This window comes from Cyclopterus lumpus, chromosome 3, assembly GCF_009769545.1.
Source record: "Cyclopterus lumpus isolate fCycLum1 chromosome 3, fCycLum1.pri, whole genome shotgun sequence".
In the NCBI taxonomy this organism is placed as follows: Eukaryota; Metazoa; Chordata; class Actinopteri; order Perciformes; family Cyclopteridae; genus Cyclopterus; species Cyclopterus lumpus.
This window is the reverse complement of record NC_046968.1, coordinates 3,525,380-3,536,506: the sequence shown is the minus strand read 5'-3', so window position 1 is coordinate 3,536,506 and position 11,127 is coordinate 3,525,380.

The following is an 11,127-nucleotide window of genomic DNA, read 5'->3' as shown; positions in this document are numbered from 1 at the left end:
CAGGACATTTAACTCAGGGTTTTTAATAGGATGCAATATTGAATATATGGCTTCATTCTTTTTGTTTAATTGTCACATTACTCTGTTGTACTACAATGACCCAAATAAGAATTAGAGTATCTTAATGTGATAATTTCTTTTGGAAACCTGAAACGTTTTAGTGGTATTTAATTGTTATGTTTTCTAGCATTCTTACAATGTTCTGCTTTGTGTTTTCCTAAAACACTACAGAATCACACTAAATTAATTATTTAGTACATTTTGAATGTATAGTTTCATAGAGGGACTTTCCATTTCTTTTCCTCAAAATAATTTAATTCAAAACAGTGTTGGATGGTATATTACAATGTCTTTAAGCAGAGTCAAAATAAAAATAATTGAATTGAATATAAATATTACTATTTAATCGAATATTAAATAAATGAAAAAATATATAAAGAAAATTCTAAGAAAAAAACAAATAGATACATATTTGAGTTTCAAATAGATTAATAAATGAAAGAGAAAATATATTAATTGCATATCTTAATACTATGATATATATGTTGGAGTTTCAAATAGATTATTCAATAATGAGAACATATGTAAATTAAATAGTAAAACAACATAATAACTTTTACATAACAAAGTGCAAAAATACTTCTATTGCAGGCAATGAAGTAATTCAGTGAAGATAGATTGTAAATTAAGGGCACAAACTGCAGCTCCAACTGCCTGCCCTGGTTCTCTTCAGGCTTTCAGTGTCCATGTTCAAGCATTGTGCATGGAACCATTTCTGGCATGTGTCACATTGGATCTAGAAAATGAAAAGGTAGAAATCAGAAAGTTTCCGTGAGTTTTTACACAATTAGACCTGTCATTGTTTTTAACAAATGTTTCCCACTACTAACCTTACTAAGAAAGAAGATATCTAGTTTACTGTCAATCTGTCGATGTATCAAAATACACAACTTCACAAGTTTGAAGTTCTACACCTTTTTCTTTTTATTGTAGTGTCAAAAGTTTACCCTACCAGGTGTTAAGTCTTTTTAAGCTGAAATGATTAATATCGAAAAACAAAAACTTATCTTTAAAGTTTTTGTTCTCGCAAGAAGAGGCTCAGTAGCACAGAGCCACAACGATTCTGTGCAAGTAAGTGCTGAAGATTGAAATTCACAGCGCTATAAAGACAGTATACAGAGGTGTGGGCTGTTATTGGAATATTCAGCTTTGATATTTACAAACAAAGGAGTACTTATCAGTGTTGTCACAAGACATATAGATACATTCATGTATACAACAAGGAGGTCTTTGTCACACATGCTAATAGTTGTGACACATAAGCATAAGTCCATACGTCTTTTATTCATACATCCGTGCATGTTATTTAGGCAGCTGCTGCATATACCACGAGTCTCAGAATGCAGTCCTTGATAGTTTATAAAACAGTCCACCTATAATATAAAGTATATAATATACTCATAAGAATTAAAAAATCCCATTACACTACCTACATATTCACATTTGACATTAAAAAAGTTATCTGAATTGCTTCTATCTCTAAGTTAAAGGCAAAACTGTTTGTCCACCTCTAAACCTTAACGCTGATTGTGACACTGCATTAACAAAAGCAAACAAACACACAGACAAAAATAAACCCTCACCCAATTTGTCAGTGGAGGCCCAGATCCAGGAGGCTTTGCCATGGAGCACATGGCACAGTTGCTTTCAAACTCAAACACTGAAATACAAAAGTATAATACAAAATTATTATTAACACCAACATCATCTTTTTATTCAAATACACAGGGGTCAGGCATTACCTGAACAAATATCTTCCAATATTTTGGGTATTACTGGAAAAACTGCATTATTGCAGTTTATTCTCATAGAAAAAAGATTTTTTTTTATTAAATAAAAGAAAATGTAAAGACAGAATTTTGAGTTGTGTGGCACACGTCCTTAAAACAAGGCATTCTGTGCTGTGACAATAACAAATATTGATAAACTATGTCTAAATATCAATCGGGGTCTGTTCAGATCCCCTACATTGTTCAGGTCCCCTTCATCTCTCAATCTCTCACTATTTATGTGAGGTCGCTCTGTGTATCTCGGTGCTGATAAATATTCCCTATTCACCTGCTAAACTGCCACAAATACCTCATAAGTCATAGAGTTGATAAATACGTGTTTTTACATGAATTAACACTTTTGTTTTGTATTCCTTGTCTGCCCTGTGTATTTTTATTTTGACTTGTTTTGGATACATTTTCAACAATTGTTTGTTTTCTATGGATTTCACCAATTGTATAATGCAAACTGGCTTTTGCATTTTTGGCATAGTGAACACTTTTTGACCGTACTTTCCTGCCGTGTTGTTTGTTTAATTCCTGACAAACCTGAAGTTAGTTTCGTATATATCCCACCCCCACACCACAGACAAACACTATCCTTACGAACCTGATGCTTTCAGTATTTTGAGAGCCAGTGTTTTTCTCTCATTCTTCATGTCCTTTTTGGATGTCCCAAACGTGATTGTTGAAACCGTTGGAAAGGCCTCCATCAATGCTCTTGCCATCTAAAAATCAAAAATATTTTAAAAATCATATGTACCTTACTCTTTCACAGCACAGCTGTTCTAAGCCAACACTGCATTACTTAAAACCAATCTTATTCAGTCATTTACAACCATTCTTGTATCTTATTATTATATAGCAAAATATAATTGCACAGGTAAAACTGAGTTTAACGAAGACATGGACTTCATTTAAAGGTGATAACTGTGAACTAACCTACGATAGAAATACATCTTATGAATTAAGTCCACATAACAAAGCACTTACCATGATGAACACAACCCCACAGTTATTGCCATTCCTCTGAGTTGGATGTGTGAGAACTCCTCCGGTCCATTTTTTGTCCATCCACTCAGTTTTCCCACGGCTTCTCCTCATCTTCAGGTACTCTCTGTATTTGATTTATGATGTAAGTTATTTAAAGTGGGAACAAAGCAGATAAACCTTGCTACATATGATCCAAATTGCAACTGCATCAACAACATATTCTTATTAGATTTTAAATAATGATTGACATGTAAATGCACATGAATTATCTTCTCACACTATTAAGTTATTTTTAAAATCTATGACAAAGAAATACCTTTGGCTTCTCTTTTTCCCTAATCAAACAATTTTAAATAAACACAATCAATCTATTGAACATCTGTTAATGTAAACAAATGCAGTATTTATTTTAATCCAATACAAACTGTCAAATTTCAATAAATGCTGAAAGGGTGATTTTTTAAAGCTGTAATTCCAGCATGGGGGGGGGGAATTGATTTGTCATTTGAAAACTTACAAACGTGACGGACCAACTACACCTCAAAGTTCCATGACTGTTAACTAAGTTATTGGGTTGCTATTTAGGTGTAGGCTGCATGTGCATCACTGAAAACTTTTCTTTACCACCCTCCTACTGACGATTGGCCAACCAAGTTCATGCCTTCCACATAACTGCTGTGCCAACATAGTTCTGCTCACTGACGCAAACCTTTCACTTGAGGGAAAAGCCCCAGAGGGTGTACAGTTATTCATTGAATTAATAAATACCTGATTTTTGTGGCTGCCAGTTTTGATTCTGCCTCCTCTGTGGAACTGTTTGCAGGATCCACCAAATAGACGGTGTGGTTGACTGCATTTACGTACTGAAAATTATTAATACGTATTTTAATGAAACAAATATTTATAATATCTTCAAAAAATTACTTGACATTGAGTCTATATAGAGGAATAACTATGTAACTAACCAGTAACTTCCAGTGGTTGTTATTTACATTCACAAAGGACACAATGGCCTGGTAATTGTCGAAGTTCACCTGTGAATGAATATAAATATGAATTATAGATTTACACTTGTCCATTAATAAGAATTTCTGCAAAATGTCATGAAGAATGATTCAGACACACGCACATGCACACACACACACACACACACACACACACACACACACACACACACACACAAAATAACATGCCAGGAACTCATAATACCTTTGACAAACAGTGCCTGACAACTCTCTGTCGCCAAAGAGAATGACACCTGCTGTCATTATGTAGTATGTAGATGGAAGTGCCCATCTGTAGCTCATTTGCAGCAACTTGAAAAACACCTTTGATGATCTAAATAAAGCAAAATGGGAAAAAATCATAATTTAGATACATTTTTGTATTGTGAATCAAAAATACAGTACATGGATTCTATTTTTGATTAATTATGAAGTACACATAATTATACAGTTATCATTATAACCTAAATATATTTTTTGCAGTTTTCTCTTGTATTCCAAATTGTTTTTATATATTTTAATAAAAGCAACAATTAAGTATATGAATCAACTTTATTTAAACAAACAAAGTCATGGTAATAAAGATAAATAAAGTCTATCCATATATTCACTTCGACATAGTAATTAACAAATGCAATGTGTAACATTAAATGATAAATGTTACACATTGAGCTCATTTAACAATCATGAGATGGTCAATACCTTTTACAAATCCTTTCATCTTTGACAATAGGGCCTTAACAAACGAAAATTCAAAAACTGTACCTCTCCTGCTAGCCATTGGTGAAGTCGAAGTGGAAGTCAGCTCAGAAAGGAGAATTTGACGTGCTTTCATTTTGTAATAAAACATCAGAATGTCCTGATTGTCTCTGAGGGGCATCCTGAGATGGTCTACTATGCATCAGAAGTGGAATGAGTTCATAACTATGGGCCATTGTTTTTTAAATATTATCTAAAGTTAGACATAAATGGTCTCGTGAACTGAATTGAAGTCAGCTCAGGAAGGAGATTTTGAGGGGCTCTCATCTTGAAATGAAACATCAGAATGTCCTGATTGTCTCTCAGGGACATCCTGAGATGGTCTACTATGCATCAGAAGTGGAATGAGGTCCTTTCGTCATGCACACCCGCCTTATGCTATTGTCAAGTCCAAGTCTTAGTTTTGTCTGTCCCAAACCTAGTTATACAGTCCTTGGTTGGCCTTGCACCATTTATTGCTTCACAGCTCTATTTCAGTGTTTTTTAGTGATTGATTATTTTCTCCTTTCCTCACTAAGAGAGTTTTTTTGTTGGCTTCCCGTTTTTTTAGCATTTCCCCGTTCATCCCTCTTCAGAGTAGTTTTTTGTTTCCAGGGATTTCCCTGTGATCTTTTGTTGAAAATAAAGGATTGTCAGCTGAACCTCTACTCTGTGTCCGAGTCCTCCTCAAGAGTTCCCCGCGTGACAGCAAAAGCATCTCTTCCATCAAGTAAAATAATTCAGTGTCATTCTTTGCTCTTCTTCGAAAGAAAAATACTCTCCAGTTCTGATATACAGTAAATGGTGCAATAGCAGCCTCTACACAAACATCTTCAGGAACCGCTATTGTTGGTTAAAACTTACAGTTGCCATTACTTGAAGCAAAACAAGATGGCTTTTTAATGTGATATGTGATCCTGGGATTTGTGTGTTATCCCAATCCAGCTGCCTTGCAAGATAAAACCCACAGGATCCTCTTCCCTATGGCTTGAAAAAATCTGTATAAAACATTTAGTAATTATTTTAGCAAAACCATTAATCGGGGAAGGAAAGAGTGCTATACTACGCCCATTGCCTACAAGGGGCAGTAGGCCAAACCACTTGCAGTCACTTACAGACCATGTTGCACCACCGTCAACTGCCAGTAGGAGAAAGAGGTTCCAGTCAGAGTCGATCTTCTCATGTCTGCTTCCCTTTGACCGGGTGGTCGCCTGTTGATCCCATCCATGCTACTCTGTGACCACAAGCCAAATAGTTATTTTTCCAACAAATACCCCTAACAATTTCAATAGGGTCCTCTCGGACTGACTTTGTCAGTCGCTCGGACCCTAATAAGTATCAAATCTTTTTCGAAAGGCAATTTGACCCCAGGACACAGGGTGTATGCTTGATGAGTAAGGACAACACAAGGGTTAAATAAGTCACACACACATAGTTATGAACCGATATAGCCCATTCTTGTAGCTTTACATTATTGTTTATTTTACATAATAAATTATGTAAAAAGGGGGATCGATAATATAAATTCTTATATATTGTTATAATGTTATGCTTTTGTCAGGTTACTCAAGTTCAGAATAACACATAGTAGGTGAAATTTGTGTCTGGAAATGTGCGGGTGTCTGTGTAACACCCCGTTAGTCTCCCCAGTGTCTGCTAATTACTCATTCCCTTCACCTGCCCTCAGCCACTCCTCTGCCTCCTTAATTACTTATGCCCTACACCTGTGGTTTTCCCTGTTATATATACTCCCATTCTTGCCCTTGCCCTCTGTGAGATTGTCATGTGTTTCGTCGTGTTGTAGAGTCCCAGTTGTTTGGTCCCTGTTGTTTGTTAGTCTTCCGTGTAGTGATGGCGAGATGAAGCCTCATGAGGCATCGAACCACTTCAGCCAATTGGTTCGAGAAAGGGTTAATTACTCGAAGCTTCATGTGCACACGACACCACCTAGTGGCCAAAAGTATAATCACAGGCAGCTGTATCTGAACCACAATGTGATGCATTGAATTGTTGTGTCTGTTATGGCTGTTGGGAATGACTGAATTACAAAAATGTATGCCCAAATAATTTCTGTAAATAAATGATCACATGTGTGCATAATAAAATATGTTTTGAATGTATCCTGTGTGTGAACATTTTCCCAAAATGGTAGTGTCGTATGGTAAGGCAGCTGGTGTAATAATGTTATTATGTCACTTTAGGGAAATGGCATGGGCTTAAGCAGGCAGGACAGTGAAAGTGCTTGTGGAACTAGGAAAAGAGGACTGAATATGCTTGTGGAACTTGGACAGTGATGTACAGGACAGGGGACATTTTATTCATTTTTATTCAGAAATAACAGTTTCTCAACAGTTTTTGGTTTTAAACGATTCCTTTTTTTGGACACAACCTCTCCGGCCTTTGAAAACACCCTTTCACAGGGTACAGAAGACGCTGGCGTGCACAAAAACGCAAGAGCTAGTCTATATAAATGTCGATAAAGAAATTTTTGCCTCTCCCAGTACACCAGAGGGTTTTCCAGCCTGCTTATATTTGGCTCAGATAGGTAGCGCTGGACCTCCACAGTGGCATCTGCTGTTACATTTTGAGTTTTCTGTGCCTCCATGACGCTGGTGTCCAAACAATGCCACCAACCATCCTACCTAAGAAGAAACCACAGATCATGTTACGAAGTGTTTTCATCGGAATAATTAATCTCAAAATGTAAAATAATAGATTACCTCCTGTGACATCATGAGAGGTGGAAGCCTGGGGGATTTCCTCTCTGCTTTGTGTTGACCGTATTATGGCGGCACACTCGGAGGTCAGTCGTTTGATTGCTTCGTTTGCTTTTGTTTGGCTAAAAAATCCTATTACCTTAAATCGGGGGTCCAGGAGGGTAGCAAGAGACATTATGCTCATTGACTGCAAAGTGTACAGCTTCTCCCGGAGTTGCCTGATGAGCTGGTTTCCCATTTCCAATGCGGCTGCAGGTGCTGGCTTTGTCATTTCCTCCTGAAGGGTGTGCTCCAGCATCTTCACGAGGGGAACAACTTTGGAGGCAGACACATTTTCCTCTGCCGACAGCTCTACAGTGGCATCAAAGAAGGGAGACAGCAAAGACAGGCACGCCCCAACAATGTTGAATTCTTCTGCTGTTAGGAAGGGGACGTCATGTTGTAAACCAGCTAACGCTGCTCCTACTGGCTCCCTTTGCTCCATCAAACGTTGGAGCATCAAATACGTGCTGTTCCATCTGGTCTCCACTTCTTGCATAAGCTTCATGTTAGCCATCCCCAGATGAAGTTGCACTTGTGTAAGCTTCTCCTTTAAAGATACAAATGAGTAGGCCATTAAATGACTGTAGTAGGAACACAGACAAACTATTAGTGTTATTAGAAATTGGAATAAAAGGAAAGAGCATACCTTAGCAGTGGTGCTGTTTCTAAAGAAGCCAACCAGCTTCCGTGCTTTGGCCCGGATGCCAGAGAGCACAGGCTGCTGGTCAAGTGCCTTCTTCACGATCAGATTGAGTGTGTGCGCAATGCAAATATGGTGCAGAAGCTTCAGCTCTCTCACACAGGCAACCATATTGGGAGCACCATCAGTGACCATGCATGTCACCTTATTAGTGATTCCCCATTCCTCCATCAAGGAGGCTTTCACACAAGCTATATTTTCAGCAGTGTGTGATTGGGGGAATGCCTGCACTCCTAACAGCACTGAACTGAGCTTGGTATTCTCACCCACAAAATGGCATGTTACTGCCAGGTAGGCATCCATATTGATGGATGTCCACATGTCAGCAACCACCGTTTCCATTTTAGCCTTAGCCTTCTCCTTAGCCAACTCATACTTGGCCTCCACCATGGCCTTCAGAGCCTAAAAGAAAAAATATATAGTGCTGAACTGTGAGACACAATAAAGTACTCATGCATGCACCCACCCATACACACCTGCCTTGTAGGGATAACATAATTAGGATCCAGTTTGGACACAAATGCCCTGAATCCAACATCATCCACAACAGTGAAAGGCTGTGTGTCCTTCACTATCATGGAGACGAGGGCTTCATCCAGCTCTTGTTTTCTGGTGGCTGGTTAAAAGAGAATACATACAGTGTCTGTTACCTGTCTTTATTTGCACAAAAAACAAAAGTGAACAGGGACAAATTGTGATGGTGCATTTGTATTATTGTAATGACTTACCATGACTGGGTGAAGCTCCAGTTTCCTCCTTATTCTCATGCAAGGCACGGTAATGCCTTAGCATGGATGAGGTGTTGTTATTGTACCCCAACTCCCTGGAGCACAATAAACACCGCACCTTTAAATAAAATAAGAAACTGTGCAAAATACCGTTCTTGATAAGCAAACCTAATGAGTCTGAAATAGAGTTAGATTTAGATTACCTTATTAGGAGTTATCAAATCAAAGTGTTCCCACACAGGGGAAATCCTCCTCTTCCTAGCTGGCTCCATCTTATCACCTATCCTTCTCACCTCTCTCTCCAAACTCTCCAAACTATCTCTCTCTCCAAACTCTCCAAACTATCTCTCTCTCCAAACTCTCAACCAACAACACACATTTTGAATGGAGCCTGAGGGGTTTATATTGCTGTCAAACCTCCCGGCAAAATCTGAACTGCTTGCCGAAGCAGTCACGTGGTACAGCCGGGTAGCGAGGCTTCGGACGTCATCATTTTTGGCTCCTCCCCTACATGAAGCAAGCCTCGATACGCGCTTCGAGGAAATGCCCCCTCCATTACTTGACACACGCTTCGAAGCGTCGGCACATCTCGTAACAACACTACTTCCGTGTGACTTCGCTCTCCAGCCTGTGTTTTTGCTTGTGATTTCTTCTCAGTAAAAGTTCTTTTGTTAACGTGCCTGGACTCCTGCCTTTTCTCTTCGCGCCTGAGCCTTACCCTTCCATCCGTGTTTTAGTACAATCTGGCCATGATGAGCTCAGCGGAGGACAGCACCAGGTTTGCTGCTCTTTGTACGCCAGAAGTGCATCTTTACCCCCCTAGCTCCCCTACGGCCACCAGGATCGAGGAGCTCCTCGACCGTCTCCTTGCTATTGCGAGGGACATACCGATGGGTCTCAGCCTCAAGACGCAGCAGGTGCTAGCCCGCTTCCGCCCCTGGTCTAGGGCTGCTGCTTACGTGCCGCAGCCCCTGTCGGTTCCCGCTGCCAGTTCCGCACCGCAGCCCCTGCCGGCCCCTGCCGGCACCTGCTGCCACCTCCGTGCCGCGGCCCCTGCCGTTCCATACTGCCGGCTCCGTGCCGCAGCCCCTGCCGGTGTTTTCCGTAACTGTAGTTTTTTTCACCTAAACTGATTCATACAACTTTCCTACAATGAGGATTCCCAAGTGACCTCATATGTAAAAAGGTTGAAGGTCACACGAGGGAGGCTCGTAGGGATACCCCACATTAAGACGAATAGGGGGTTTCCCTATGCGCGTGTTCACGTTATCCTGCTAGCTATTCATTTTCAACCAAATGCATTGGACTAACTATTATGCAGGTTAATGGCTAATTAATCACAGGGGTTTTGGTGCGTTTTTATGTCTAACCATCTTTTTATTTTACGTTCTCATGCCAGCGTTTTGTATTTATGGGATTTCCGTTAGTGCAAGCTCCCTTTTGCAGCTTTTAACCATCTGTTGCACCAGAGACTGTATAACGGGCGCACTTTTTTCTGCATAGATCACCACACTATCGCACTTTGCAGATATATTTATTTTCTTGGCTTGTTTATTTCAGAATACTTTCTTGTAGGACAGGAAGTACGTCACTTCACCTCGTTTTCTTCTTCGCTACTCTTGTATGTAAAGGAGCACACAATCCATGACTTCACGACCCAGACAGAACAGCGACTCCACGTGTGTCTGCATTGAAACTACAGCTTCATTCTTGAACACAGGTTGCAAGACTGACAGTATTTTGCTGAAATATTTGAATCCATCAGTATTCAATTTCAACAACTTTAGAGCCATTTAGGAAACATTTTCCCAAGTGTTAAGTAGGGGGTGTAATGCTTTAATGCCTCACCCACTGCTTAAACAACAAGTGTCAAATATTTTTCATCAGAAATAAAAACGAATGAGTGTTGTGGGTAGCTGCCACTTCATCATCGAAATAATAAAATAGACCATTTATGAATAGGTCAAATATACTTTTTTATTGCATGACACTATGACTATTTGATTTAAACTGCAAAGAATGTGCAAGTCTGTAACAGTTAATCAAGTTCATTATCATCTGAAGAGTCCGCATCAAAGGTCAGAGGGTCCACACCCCACATCTCGTCCTCTCCCTCATCCTCCTCCTCTTCCTGTAGGGCAGTGGCGTCCATCAAAACGATCCTGCATGTAAAAATGGTTTGGTTCATGGTTTGCATTCAGGCTCTTAGTCATTATGGGTTGACAGCATTGTAATGTTTGAAAAATCTACCCTGCAGGTAGTATACAATTTAGATGTTGTCATATATTACAATGCTGTAATAGTATATATATATATATATATATATATATATATATATATATATATATATATATATATATGTGTGTGTGTGTGTGT